The sequence below is a fragment of the Camelus bactrianus genome, chromosome 18 (genome assembly GCF_048773025.1).
Source record: "Camelus bactrianus isolate YW-2024 breed Bactrian camel chromosome 18, ASM4877302v1, whole genome shotgun sequence".
Taxonomy (NCBI): Eukaryota; Metazoa; Chordata; class Mammalia; order Artiodactyla; family Camelidae; genus Camelus; species Camelus bactrianus.
In genome coordinates this window covers 15191809-15206715 of record NC_133556.1, presented here as the reverse complement: position 1 = coordinate 15206715, position 14907 = coordinate 15191809, and the positions used below count along the sequence as shown (strand labels likewise).

The 14907-nt window shown below is 47.1% G+C and overlaps 1 protein-coding gene across 4 annotated transcripts in view; it reads right to left on the bottom strand.

Moving 5' to 3' along the window:
* Positions 1 to 14907, bottom strand: part of GSG1L (GSG1 like) — a 185918-nt gene that overhangs the window by 52430 nt on the left and 118581 nt on the right. The gene's annotated exons all lie outside the window — the stretch shown is intronic.

Sequence of the window (14907 nt, the reverse complement as noted above, 5' to 3'; positions counted from 1 at the left end):
TCCCAACTCAGGACTGTCCCAACTCTGCTTCTGATCTTCTGGGACCTTCCACAGACAGGTGAGAACAAGGCTACAAGTGACGCAGACCACAAGGTGTAGGGGACATAAAAACTGGAGAGGTTTCCAACTAAATCATCTCGAAGCCACTTTATAACTCCTACTTGGATTTTTTTTTCAAAACTTCTTATTCTGTGATAATTATAGACCCACAGGAGGTTGCAAAGGATGTACAAGAAGGTCTCATGCATCGTTGACCCAGTTAACACTTACCCAACTTGCATGGTCCTAGGATACACTATCAAAGCCAAAAAACTGACCTTGGCACAATCAATGGTTGACTCAGATTTCACCACTTCTGCGTGCACACATGAGTGTGTGTGTATGTGTGAGTGTAGCTCTGTGCAATTTTGTGACATGTGTAGCCTTGCATAAGCACCACCACAATCAAGATACTCAACTGCACCATCACTAGACCCCATCATGTTGCCTCTTTCTGGACACACCTATCTTCCTGCCATCCCTAAGCCCTGGCAGCCACTAATCTATTCTCCGTATCTGTAATTATGTTATTACATGAATGTTACATAAATGAAATCATGAAATCCTTTTGAGATTGGCATAATTTCCTTAAGGGCCATCCAAGCTGCTGTGTGTATCCACAGTGGTTCCTTTTTTTTTTTTTTTTTTCGCTGAGTGGTGTTCCATGGGAGAGATGTACAGCAATTTGTTTATTTACTCACTCACTGAAGGACAGTTGGTTAGTTTCCAGTTTGGGGCTATTACAAATAAAGCTGCTATGAACACTCAAGTACAAGTTCCTATGTGAAAATAAGTCTTCCTTTCTCTGGGATCAATGCCCAAGAGTGCAGTCACTGAGTCCCATGGTAAGTCTTACAGTAAATCCGCTTTTACCTTTGAAAATTACTGCCTATTTTCCAGAGGGGCTGGACCATTTTACATTCCCACCAATAATATATGGGTGATTAATCTTCTTCATAACTGGACTTTTATTTAAAAATAAAAAAACTAGGGGTCTCACTGGGGGCCCAACTTCATGCAGTCTCAACCTTTCTGGGTGACCCCAGGATTCTGACACCCCCTACCCCATCACTGTCAGACTGTCTCCTCCCTCTACCACCCCAGGCCGTAAGCGCATGGAAAGGTGGGGGCCAAGATCTGCTCTGGGCCCAGCAGAGGCATAGCACCTAGGAGATGCTCTGTGAAGGAACTTAAATTGCACAGAACAACTGAGCAAGTCAACCCAAAGCCAGTTAGAAAGGAGGGTAGATGCCAGCCCCCAAGGTCCCAGGGCCATAGCTTAACTCCTCTCGAGGGAGGCTCTACGTGAAAGTGCCCAACCTGAAAGGTCACTGTCATCCTTGATAATGCAGAAAAAAATAATAACTCTGTTGAAAGCACAGACACACATAATGTACAGAAACAGATGTATGGTATAATCTGTGGAGTTAAGAGTTCATGAAGGGAGGGGCAATTAGGAAAAGAAAGTCTAAAACACCGAACAAGAATGAAAATAAGGTTGAGAAACACTTTCTGGCAGCACATCTTGGCCTTCTGCCTGTGAAGTGGGGGAGGCTGCCCTACTGGCAGGGCAGACTTTCCAAAAAGGCACTCTAACCATCTCACTCTGCTGACTAGAACCATCACTGGCTCCCCACTGCCTCTGGGGGAGAGTCTGAAGTGCCCAGCATGCCACCTCTCCAGCCTCGTCCTGACCCACAGCCCCCATGCCCATAGCTCAGGGTGCAGCTGCAGGAAACTACAGATTCACATGTCTCCCTGCCTTTGCACCTGCTGTTCCTTCTGCCAGAAATGCCCTTCCCTCATTCTTTACCTGAGCTTTGTTCAAAGGACAGTCAACTCGTCACCTCTGTGAAGGCTCCTTCACCTCCCCAGGAGCTCCAGGGGTTTGCAATACTGGTTTCATGCTTCTGTGGCACCTTTAATACCTCAGACTGTCACTAAGGTATGCTCTGGTTGGCTTCTCCAGGCTGGACTCTGAGTTCCCTGAAGACAGGGGCTGCTTCTTACTCACCTGCAGCACCTAACGGGCATCTCAAGTTAGCCTGCCCCATATCTGAACTCCTGATCCCCCCAAACATTCTACGTACCCAGTCTGCCCCACCTGAGTGAAGAAAAAGCCATCCTTCCAGTGGCTCAGGTCACAAATCCCAGGATTTACTGTGACTCCTCTCTCTTTCCATCCCTCCGTCTCCATCTCCATCTCCCCTACCTCTGATCCATCAGTGCATACTGTTGGTTCTATTTTGCAACATATGCAGAAGCTAACCACCTCTCACGCCTCCACTGTTGGTACCCTAATCTGAGCACCCGCATCGCTCACCAGGACTGTCACAGTAGCCTCCTCACTGGTCTCTCTGCTTCTGCCCTTGTCAACAAAGCAGCCACCATGATCCCTCAAAGAACAGACAAAATCATGCTTCTCTGATCAGAACTCTCCAATGGCTCTCCATCTCCTGGGGTCAAAGCCAAAGTCCTCACCAATGATAAAGTGGCCTAGGAGGCCTCCACAGTTTAACTCCCTACTCCTCCTGGTCCCTCCTGACCTTCTACCACTCTCCACCATCTTCATCCCGCCCCAGACACATGGCTTCCATTCCTCAGGAAACACCAGACACAGAGCTACCCCAGGGCCTTTGCCCTTACTGCTCCCTCACTCTGGAATGCTCCTCCCCAAATATTCCCACAAGTCCCTCATTTCCTCCAAGTCTCTACAGAAATGCACCTCCCTGAGAGGTCTTTCCTGACCACCCTGTCTACAAGAGCCCCACCTCCCATTACTTGCTATCCCCTCACTTAATTTTTTGTCAAAGCATGACTCACTCTATCATCATAGTATCATCATGTTATCTTTGTATATCTAATTAGTTCTCTGTCTCCCCCACCAGACTGTACACTCCACAAGAACAGGGATGTTGTATGTTCTGATCACTGTTGCATCTCCCAGATCTAGAACAGGGGTCGGCAAACTATGGACCTCCCACCAAATGTGGCTGGTAGTCAACTTTTGTAAACAAAAGTTTTTTTTTCCCCCTAGTTTTTCTGAGATATAATTGACCTGTAACATTGTATTAGTTTTAGGTGATTGGTGATTTGCTATATCAAATCACATGATGATTTGATATTTGTATGTACAGACAGTCCCCAACCTATGATTTTTCGACTTCGCAATGGTGTGAGCGTGATAGATATTCAATAGAATTTTGAATTTTGATCTATTCCCAAGCTGGCGATATGCGATACAATACTGTCTCGTGATGCCAGGCCGTGACAGCCGCCGCAGGTCCTAGTCAGCCGCACGATCATGAGGGTAAACGACCAGTACACTTACAACCATTCAGTACCCAGACAACCGCTCTGGTTCTCACTTTCAGTACAGTATTCAGTAAATTACATGAGATAGTCAATACCTTATTATGAAAGAGGCTTTGTGTTAGATAGTTTTGCCCAACTGCAGGCAAATGTAAGTGTTCTGAGCCCATTTAAGGCAGGTCAGGCTAAGCTACGATGTTCAGTAGGTGTATTAAATGTATTTTCAACTTATGATACTTCCCACTTAAAATGATGGGTTTATCAGGACGTAATCCCCTCCTAAGTTGAGGAAGATCTGTATTGTGAAATGATTACCACAGTAAGTTTAGTTAAAATCCATTGCCTCACAGAGCTAGGATTTTCTTCTTGAGATGAGAATTTTTATGATCTACTCTCTTAGCAACTTCCAAATATATGATACCGTGGCATTAATTTTAGTCACCGTGCTGTACATTACAACCCCAGGACTTACTCACCTTATAACCAAAAGTTTGTTCTTTTGACCATCTTCGCCCATCTCACCCACCCCAACACCCTCACCTCTGGCAACTATCAATCTGTTCTCTGTATCCACTGAGTTCTATTTTTTTCTATTTCACATATAAGTGAGATCGTACAGTATTTGTCTTTTTCTGTCTGACTTATTTCGCTTAGCATAATGCTCTCAAGGTCCATCCCTATTGTCACAAATGACAGAATTTCCTTCTTTTTTATGGCTGAATAATATTCCATTGTGTGTATAGACCACATTTTCTTTACCCATTCACCCATCGATGGACACTTGGGTTGTTTCCGTGTCTTGGTTACTGTAGATAATGCTGCAGTGAACATGGAAGTGCAGGTATCTCTTCAAGACAGTGATTTTGTTTCCTTCAGATCTATACCCAGAAGTGAAATGACTGCATCATACGTGGTTCTATTTTAAACTTTTTTAGAAACTGCTCTATTTAAAGTCGTATTGGAAGATGACCATGCCCATCATTTACCAATTGTCTCGGGTTGCTTTCAACAGCAGAGTTGAGTAACTGTGACAGAGACCCAGTGGCTTGCAAAGCTCAGCATGTTTACTCTCTAGTCCTTTTATAGAAAAAGTTTGTTGGCTCCTGTCCTAGAACAATGCCTTATATGCAGGAGCACTGTAAATGTTGGTGGAATGAATGAATGATCCAGTAAGAACAATTGCTATTCTCAGATTTAATGTTATAATTCACTAAGAACACACAAACACATGAACACAACTGTATGCCAGACTTTATTGAACAGTATAGGGTTCCCAAGATTCTAGGAGTTGGAGAGGGGGTTAACCACAGGATTAACTTGTATAACGAGTCTGGCACACAGCAGGGGCTCAGTAAATGTTAGTATCTTTGCTACTGTTTTCCCTCTGCGTCTTCCTCTCTCCCCCTCCCTCCTTCTCTGCCTCTGTCTCTTTCTCCCTTTGTGTGTCCCCACCTCCATTCTAGTGGGTCTGTTCATCTCCCTCTACCACCCCCAGTCTCCTACTCCATCTCTTTCTTTATCAGGGACCTTTCACTCTCCTCTCTTCCCTGCCCTCTCCCTCCCAGCCCTGGACAGACTGAGATATGATAAGGTCCTGTCTCAACCCTCACACACCCAGAATGCACCCCTCTGTTCTTCCCTGACCTCCAGGGATTACTCCCCATTTCCCCACACAGTCACAACTGGGGCACCTCGACACCCCCCCACCCCTGCCCTCCAGTTTGCAGATCATCAGGTCCTCCCAGTCCTGCTTCTCTCAAATCCATCCACAGCCCTCTCTGTTCCCACTGCCACCATCTCCCTGTGGCCAGAAACCCAGATAGCCTCCTGGCCAGAGTCCTGGATCTGTGCCGACCCCTCCTTCTACCCTAAGAACCATCTTTCTAGAACTTGCTGGTAACCTTACTAATTCTTTGCTTAAAGCCTCAGAGATCCTCAACTGCACACCCACCCCGAGCGAAGTCCACATATCCTAGCCTGGCATCCACATCTGGTCACAATCAGACTGAACTTTCCTCTCTTACTTCCCCACCTCGGCCCAGCGCACCTGTGTCAAGCCACTCCAAGGAATCACCTTCCCTGAAACTTTCCTGCTTAAAACCCCGAATACCTGGCTTCCTCCATTATCTTGCGGAGAAAACTCAAGCCTGCATTATCCGCCTCTGCATCTCATTGCCACTCTCCCGTGCTCCCCAGTCTCTGCCCACAGCCTCCCCCTCACAGATCCTCCTTTGCCTTTGCTGGCCCCTTACCTGGAGCACTCTCTCTTTCTTTCTCTCTGTCTCACTCCTCCACCCCCACTGCCTCCTCACCCAGCTAAGTCCACTCATCTTTTGGGGCTCTGGGGGAAGGATCCTGAGCCCCCAGCAGGCGTGATCCCCAGCCTTGGGACTTTCCCTTCATAACACACTCCCAACTACTCACTAATTCACTGCCTCCCTCACTAGACCCAAGCCCCCAAGGGCAGTGAGCTTGCCTGATTGTTTTCCTGGTCCCCAGTACAGAGGAAAGGCTTAAGGACTATTTGTGGAAGGAAGGAGAAATGAATGAAGAATGGATGCTGTGTGTCCCTCGAGCCTCTGCCTCTGTCAGCCTGCTTCCCTCCCTGCCCCAACTGGGCTTTCACACCTCTCCACCCATCCTTTAAGGCGGAATTCAATGCAGTGTCTTTCTCTAAGTTTCTGTCAGCCCCAGGGTGGAATTAACACTTACACCCAGGGGAGAGTCTGGCCGTCAGAGCCCTGTCCCCCAGCTCCAAACACTCTCAGTGCTGCCTGGCCTCCCTCCCTGCTGCCCACCTGGCAACAACCCCCGAGGAAAACAAAGCCCAGATGAAAGTCAGCAACGCGGAGTCAAAAAAAAAATATTTTAAAAAAAAGTCCCGTGGTTCCAACAAGCCAAGAGGCGCAGAGTGGAAATAGACCAAGCACTGGTCTAGGGGAAAAAGAGCAATTCAAAGAAGGAGGGACAGCTGGAAAAAGCTGGTGTCGGGGTGGGTGATTTCTGCCTTAGGAAAGAGAAGGTAAGGATGTGGACTCTCTTAAGAAGAAACTCAGGATGTATTCACAGAATAAACACGCAAGAGCAAAGCCCCCCAAACTGGTGAGCAGGTAGCTTATCATCCAAACAAGGATGCTTCTGGGGGTGACAGAGGCCCCGTTAGTAATGACGCTGGGACTGTCCCGGGCAAGCCAGGACACACAGTCACCTACCCGTAAGTGTAGTGCCCTGCACCAGATCCCACCAATGTCACCGTTCCCACCCAAACTCTTTAACAGGCAAGAGTGCGTGTGCATTCGCCCCACTGGCTCTTCGTGTGGTTTGGATGATTTCATTTCACTGCTCAAGCCCCTCATGATACAGACCCAGGGACTCAGAGAATATAAGTATCTTGCCAGAACACACAGTTTCAGTGTGGCCCAACTGAGGTGTGACCCAGTCTGTCTGATTCCAGAGTCCACGCCTGTCCTCTTGGGGCAAGTTGCAAACCCAAAAGCTCAAACACCAACAGCCCCACTGGGAGGGGTCCAGCCCCAGCATGTCATGTTGCCTCTGCAATGCACTCATACATTCAAGGAGAATTTTCTGAGGGCCAGGCCCTGGGGATACAGAAGCAGAGAAAACAGCCAGAGCTCTCAGGGAGCCAACTGTCCAGGCGGTGGTTCTCAACCAACCATGATTTTGCCTCCAAGGGACATTTGGAAACACCAAGGCTTGGGAGGGGGTGCTACTGGCATCTGGTGGGTAGAGGCCAGGGATGCTGCTCAGCATCCTACAGTGCCCTGGTCAGCCCCTCTCCCCACAACAATGAAGAAGGATCCTGCATGGGAGGGAGATAGCTCAGTGGTAGAGTGCGTGCTTAGCATGCATGAGGTCCTGGGTTCAATCCAAGTATCTCCATTAAAAAAAAAAAAAAAAAAAAAGAACCACCCAACAATCTAGCAAAGAATGTGCCAAGATTGAGAAAACCTGGTCTAGAGGAGAGGTGGGTGGCAAACAAGTAAACAAATTAGTCTAGAAGTTCTTTTATGCATACAATAAATATTTACTGAGTGCCCACCGTGTTTTAGACACTGCTCGGAAGACAGTACGTGCCATTAAGAAAAACAAGCAGGAGGGGATGGAAAGGACTGGGGGAAAGGAAAGACCTCCTAAGGAGATGACCTGAGTGGAGAGCTGGCTCAAGAAAGAAGCAAGCCAGGAGCATGCGCGGAAGGCAGACCCGCAGAAGAAGCCATGGGCTGGGGCCGGTGCCAGCGTGGAGAGGGTGAGGACCAGCAAGGAGGGGCCGAGTTGCAGGAGATGAAGTTCGAGAGGAAGGCAAGGGCCAGATTTTATAGTCTTGGGAAGGAGTTTAAAATTTATTCTACAAAAGTCACATTTGACAAATACCAACTAGAAATGACAAAAACAGACTTCGTTAAGAAATTCTTAAAATGGTCAAATGAGGCTAAGTGAGAAAAAAAGCCTTCTATATTTAAATCTCTAAAGGAGCTGGAACTTTATCACACGGAGAGCTGCACACTTGATGAGTATCAACGTGAGGTCAATCGTCAAGTATGCAAAATGATCATTAGGCAAACGGGCGTGGCGGAATAAGATTTTTAGATGGGAATTCATGGGTTTTCTTCCCCCTGTATTTTCTCCTTTTTCCTTTCGCTTCACTTAGTAGGTAAGAGCCTCTGGACTTCTTCACTCCCAGAGGTTTTTCAGGAAAGAGAAGTAAAACCCATCGGAAAACTCCTTCCCTCAGGGCTATCATCTTCAGAAGCCTTAATTTACCAAGGAGGTTAGGACAGGAGCCCCTGAGCGGGGGAGTGAGCCGTCTTCTGCTCCTCAGGACACACACACACACACACAAAAAAAAAAAAAAAAAAAAAAAAAAAAGTCGGATTGTTCTTGCCTGAGGCAGGAGAGGATGCTGAGGGTCTGCAGTGATGTTTTGTTGGCTGGCCTGATGGTTTAAAACATTTTGAATCAAAAAGTTAAACTGAGGGTTACCAGGGGACCCAACTATTCCTCTCCTAGGAAAACCTATGGCCACACAAACACTTGTTCATAGCAGGATTATTCATACTAACCAAAGCGTGGAAACATCACACATGTCCATTGACTGATAAATGGAAAAACAAGATGTGGTTTATCTGTGCTGTGGAATATTATTCAGCAATAAATAAAAATGAATGGAGTTCTGATACACCCTACAACACGGATGAACCCTGAAAACACCACGCTAAGTGAAAGAAGCAAGTCATAAAAGACCATGTATTGTCTGATCCCGTTTATACAAAATGTCTAGGGGGAGGGTATAGCTCAAATGGTAGAGTGCGTGCTTAGCATGCATGAGGTCCTGGGTTCAATCCCCAGTACCTTCTCCAAAAATAAATAAATAAATAAACCTAATTACCTCCCCCTAAAAAATAAATTTAAAAAAAATTTTAAATCTCTAGAATAGGCAAATCTATGGAGATAGAAAGGAGATCAGTGGTTGCCTGGGGCTGGGGTGGGGGTTGATGGAAAATAAAGACTGCCAGTGGGTACGGGGTTTCTTTTTGGGGAGATGAAAAGATTTTAAAATTAGATTATGTGATGGTTACTAAAAAACACTAAACTCTACATTTTACATCTACATGACCTTTATGATATGTAAATTATATCTCAATAAAGCTGTTTGAAAAACATTTTGAATTAAAAATCAGGAGGTTTTTTTCCATTAAAAAACGGTATTTTGGCTTTCCTTGAATGTCATGCATCTTCCCCCATGGCAACCATGAGGTGTTGAAGGGGCATACATTCCCAAGCCTGCCACCATCCCCACATTCACTGTTGTTACCTCTGGACGGTTGCACTCATTTATGTCCCCTCCACGGTCCTGGTGGGCATTGCACTTGAGTCCTCTGGTTGCGAGTGAGGAGACCACAGGCACTGGGGTCACCAGCCTCCTTCTCCCATCTCCCATCTGGTCCTAGCAGCAAAGAGCCCTGGGGGCCAGAAGGGACCCTGTGGACAGGGAACTACAGGATCAACAGCAACCAAAGCACTGAACTGCCACATACTAACTCTGTGCCTTCACTGCACCGAGAGTAAGCGCCAAGGAAAAGCCAAGGAATTAAGTGAAAGGTGGATGAGGAAGAGTTCAAGACCACAGGCAACCTCGCCTGGGGACAGCTGCTGGGACTGAACACAAAGCTTGGATCTAAGCTTGCTGGCAGCCCGTGGAAGGCAAAGCTGATGGGTTCACCATCTCACAGTCGCTCACAGAAGGCAGCCTCAGACCCGGGCGTGAGGCCAATGGCTCTGCAAACACATCTTCCTTCAACTCACAGGCTTCATGGCTCCTGAGGCTGGAGGTGGGCCCAGGGGAGCAGGGAGCACTTGGTATTTGAGGATTTGGGAAGCCCCTCTGCAGTGCAGTGGGATTGGCATGCTTTGTTCCTTCGGCACCAACAGGCCTCCTGGTCCCCAAACCTCAGTCCAAAATGCACCCGTGGTGCCCACCTTGCAGGCCTGCTCTTCAACTCAGACCTCACTCTGAAAACAGCTCCTGAAATTTTTTTAAGTATTTGTAATGATTAAGCCTTTAATGCTTCTCCATCAATATTTTCCGGAGTCATTCTCCATTCACAAGGTTAGAACTCCTTCAAAGAAAGACATACAAGATTTTACCTTTAATTCCTGGCTAAGAGGCCACTAGCCCTGCAGTTTTTGGTCACAAAAGCAGCACAACACTCTCATCCCCATCAGACCCCATTCAACTGCTTCCAAGCTTAGGCTATTCTGCATTTTTAAAAAAGAAATAAAAACAAAAATTTTCAAATCACATATTACACATATATGTAACAAAATAACGTATAAAACATGGTTAAAGGTTACAAAATGAATTATAAGATTAATAGAGACGCACTGTGCAGTTAAATATATATTTTATTATGAAACCAAATATGCCAAGATTCCATGAAAGATAAGGTTCTAAGTTTCCCAGATCCAAAGTGCTACCTCATCCTTGGTCATTTTTTGTTTTATCACAAAATTTTCTTTTCTCACTACTTAACAAAATAGACTTGCTCACTATTGCTCTGATTATTTCCTGGAAATGGACATGTTTCTCTTCAAGCCAGCGCAATTTTTACTGAAAGCCCGCAGTTAGCCCGACCATGCAAGAATTCTCCAAATGACTTTTCTTTTCTTCCTGAGTACATCAGCCTCATTTTTCGGAGGAATTGGGGAAGAACAGATATCCTCCAGCCTGGCCTCACATCCCCTGGGGTTGTGAGACTGGGGCCCAGGGAGCCCATCTTCCCCAGTACCTCTCTGCTGAAGTCACAGGACTGGGTGGGTGGGGGGACCCTGACAGCTGGTGCTGCCCCCTGGGCTGGAATTAGCCTTGCTCAGTCCTGAGAGACAGAGAACAGCAGTGGCCCAGTGCAGGGCCACGTTATGACTTTCATGGGCCCATTCCTCCATAAAAGAAATATTAAAAATTACATTTTATGATGGCAATAGCATAAAAAAATCTAATCCAATCTAGACTTGTTCTTATGTCTTCATTATCATTCTACTTTTTTTTCCTCTGATTTTCAAAGCAGTCAAAATTAAAGCACTTTGTAGGTCCCCTAGAAGCACTATGAGCTCCAGGCTCTGGACCAGCGGACCAACCATCACAGCCCCCGCCTCCAGCCCTTGGACACCAACCTGCTCTATAAAACCACCTTCCTGCCAGGATTGGGAACACAGCTCTGCTGGCCTGGCCCTGCCACCCCTTCTCTCTTCACTGGAGAGTCCAAATCCCTTTGCCCTAGCCTCACTGTGACAGGGCTGGTCCCTGGGGTCACGATCTGCTCTTAGGTTATTCACGGACAGCGAGGAGTAACAGTAGTAGTAACAATGACAACCTGAAGTTCTGGGGGCCAAGCCCTGCTCAAAGCACTTTATGTGGTAGGCTCTGGGTTCAACAACTTACAAGTTATGTGAATGCAGACAACTCGGTTTTCCCATCTGTGGAATGGACACAGTGTTAGTCCCTTCCCGCCAGGACATTGAGGAATAAAGCTATTAACCCAGGCTCAGCCCAGAGCTGGTGCAACATGGCATCTCCGTCAGTGTGGGCTACTATGATTCATACTAATTAACTGGTTATAATTAATTATGATAATTGGTTCCATCAGGGGCTGCCCCACCTCTGCTTTCTCCTCTACCCTAGAAGTGCTGACTTTGGGCCGAGGACCCCTCAGGTGTGAGCTGGTCTGGCAGCATCAGAGCCCAACCCTCTCCCCACGTGGACTCAGTCAATGCACTCTCCCTGACCCTGCCGTTTTTTCCCCTCCTGCAGAGCAAGCCAGAAGCCCACCCACCTCCTCCAAACCTCTCACCCCCAGCCCTGTTCTCAAGGGGCTCCAGAAAGACCAGCTTCCTGGCTCCTCTAGGCCAGGCATCTCTCCCTTGGTCTCATGTTTCTCCCAGGTTTATCTTCTCCCAGGCATGAATACAGATTGCTTTCTCTCCATCATTTGCTACTTTGGTTTTATTACATCATCTGGCTGCTACATCCTTCTCAGTTACTGTTTCCTGGGGACTTAAAAGTCTTCTCCCTCCCCACCCGCCCAGTTCCTCCTGAGGTGAGATCCTGAGAAAAGAGCAGAGGGCTCTGAAGCCAGCAGGAGCCAGGTTTCATCCCAACCCCAAAACCAGCTGTGTGACCTTGGGCAAGTCAGTTAACCTCCCTGAGCCCTGCATTGTTTATCTGCCTGAAATTACAGAGATGATCTTATTTTCTTTAGCAGTGGGACTCCCTGCTAGAAGGAAACTGGGGGGTTTTGAGAGGCGAAAACTTTAATGAGCCCTTTGAGGTGGGGGAAGAGCCTCCTACCCACTTCCCCATGACAGGCCTGCTTGAAGAACCGGAGATGGCTGCCTTGGGCTGACCACCAGCTTTTGTCTTATGACTGGAGTAGGCAAGTTGAGGGGGAGGGCTGGATGGCTGGGGATAACGGAGGGGACTCTTCCATGCTTAACAGAGAGAAAGAAGGGATGAAACCACGGACAGGGACAGGAGCCCTGATGCCCCGCAGCACATCACACCCAACCTAACTAACCCATCATCTTCCCCACCTGCTTTTTCCCACCTTCCCCATATTGGTGGTAACCCTGCTCATCCCGTCCCGGCCAAGGCAAACACCAGCCCAGATCAGGGGGTCTGGCCATCTGGACCTATGGGCCCCTCATTTTATGCAAATGTTTTCAATTGCATAAAATAAAATAATAGGACTACAGAGGAAACCAGTTATACTGAAATACAGTTAGCAAAATATTCAAACAAATGTGTTATATAATAATAAATGTGCTTCTTTAATAACATATTAGGTAACAAAATTCACCAGAGGCTCTAAGAAGCATGCACTCATTTTGAAGGAGTGCATTTTAAGATATCTACACAAAAACTGTTGTGTGAGATGAAAAATGTGGATTCCTGTTGGTGCCACATCACAGGTGCCGCCAGTACTGTGATTTGTTGCCTCCATTCATATTTGAAGGACATGATAAATATCAGTTACAAGTCAGAGAAATAAAGATATAACTTCTTCCCCATCCAGGTTCCTGGACTGCCTGAATTCTGTGGATACCACACGAGGAACCCGTGACCTAAAGTCTCGGTTGTTTGATAGTCACCCATTCCCACCCACCTCTCCCAGTCAGTCCACAAGCCCTGCTGACCTCTCCTCCTTGCTGGAGGGCACATGTACCTGCATCGCCCCATCCCACTGCCACTGCACGAGGTTGGCACCTCACCCCTTCTCACTTCCGGGCCAGCCTTCTTACCTCATCCTTGCTCCACTCCATCCGAGCTGCACCCTGAACCTTCATCCCCCAGTGCAAACCTGACCATATCCTCCTTTGCTCTGAATTCTTCTATGGCTCCCTATTGTCCACATGATAAAATCTAAAGACCACTGCAGAGCACCAAGAACCTCACCCGGCTCTCCAGCCTCATCTCTCAACACTCCTACTCTCCTGACTTTCTATGTTCATTCCCACCATTCTGAACTATGTGAAGTTTTCAGAGTATGCTGCCTCATTACGCTTTTGCCGATGCTGTTCCCACCACCTGGAATGTCTTCCCCAATTTGTCCAGCAAGTAAACTCTCAGTCTTTTTCCCAAGTCTCAGCTCAAATGGTGCCTTCCCCATGCTCCACCTCCACCCATCCACACCCCCTGAGCAAACGCAGGTGCCCTTCTGCAGGACCCACAAAACCCACTTCATGGAGGTTAACCCACCAGGTTACATTCATTTGATGATTCTGTGTCTCCACAAGATTGCAAACTTCAGGAGGGCAAGGACTGAGTCCTTTCTCCTTGACTCCCTCAAACCTAGTCCAGTGCCTTCAGTGCCCAGCAGGTCTTGAGTGAGTGTTGGTTGAGTAAATGAATAAAAGATGAAAAAAAGAACCATGAATGAAAACTGATTTCAAGTAATACACACACTGAATCAAAAAAAAAAAAAAGAAGAAGAAGAAGAAAAAGAAGAAACAGTCTCTCTATCTGAAATAGCTGAAAACGGGGTAAGCGGGGGCCAAAATCAACAGCGCTGTGAGCATCACTCTATGTTTCTTTTCTTCCCTTTACTATTCTGGTTAGATTTCCCACATCCTGGGATGACAATGTGCATGTTTTGATCTACCAGGCGTGCTATAATTTCTTGAATTCTTCTCTGTGTTCTCTGAGAGATCCTTCTGTTACATATACATACCTCAATTAGGGGGCGATTATTTCCCTTACCAAAGGGCTCATCGTTTCGGTTTCATTAAATAGAGTTCTTCCAATGCGTGAAGAATAGGATTAGATTTATAGAAATTCAATTTACATTTGGCTTTTTAGGAACAGATGTCGAACAGAGCCAAGCCGCCACTCTGTCAGGCCTCCTGCAGGTATGGTTTACCGGCTCCTTTTACTCCCTTCTGGCAAACTCCCGGCTTAACCCCTTCTGCCCTGGATCTGCCGAAACTACTCTGGGCACCAGGCCACCTAATCCAACGACCTTTTCTTGGGAGTCCCCTGTCTCCACCTCCCTGAATCACGTGCTGCTGCCGGCCATCCTGTTTTTCGTAAAACCATCAACATCCTTGGCCTTCGCCCAACACCTCTGATCATCCCACACTCACCCTCCAGCTTCCAAATGTGTCTGCCCATCTGGCTTCCTGCTGGCCATCTCCACACGGATGTCTCAAGGGCAGGTAAGCTCAGGTAGATGAGTGATGTGCCTGCCACCCCTAATAGGTCCCTCTTTTATATCGCTGCGAAAGACACCACCGTCTGCCCATTCTCACCACCACTTCCCTCTCCCTTGTGTCAGAAAACCAACCCATCACCAAGCCACATGGCGTCCATCTCCTGAATACGTCTGCAGCTAACCCACCTCTCTCTCCCACATGTTAACTCCATGAAGCCCCCAAACTATTCCCCTTCATTACTATAACCCCAGCACTTATTAGCACATTACCTGGCACACGACACCCAGTAAACACGTGCTGAATGAGAGAATAAGTGAGCAGACAAATCCC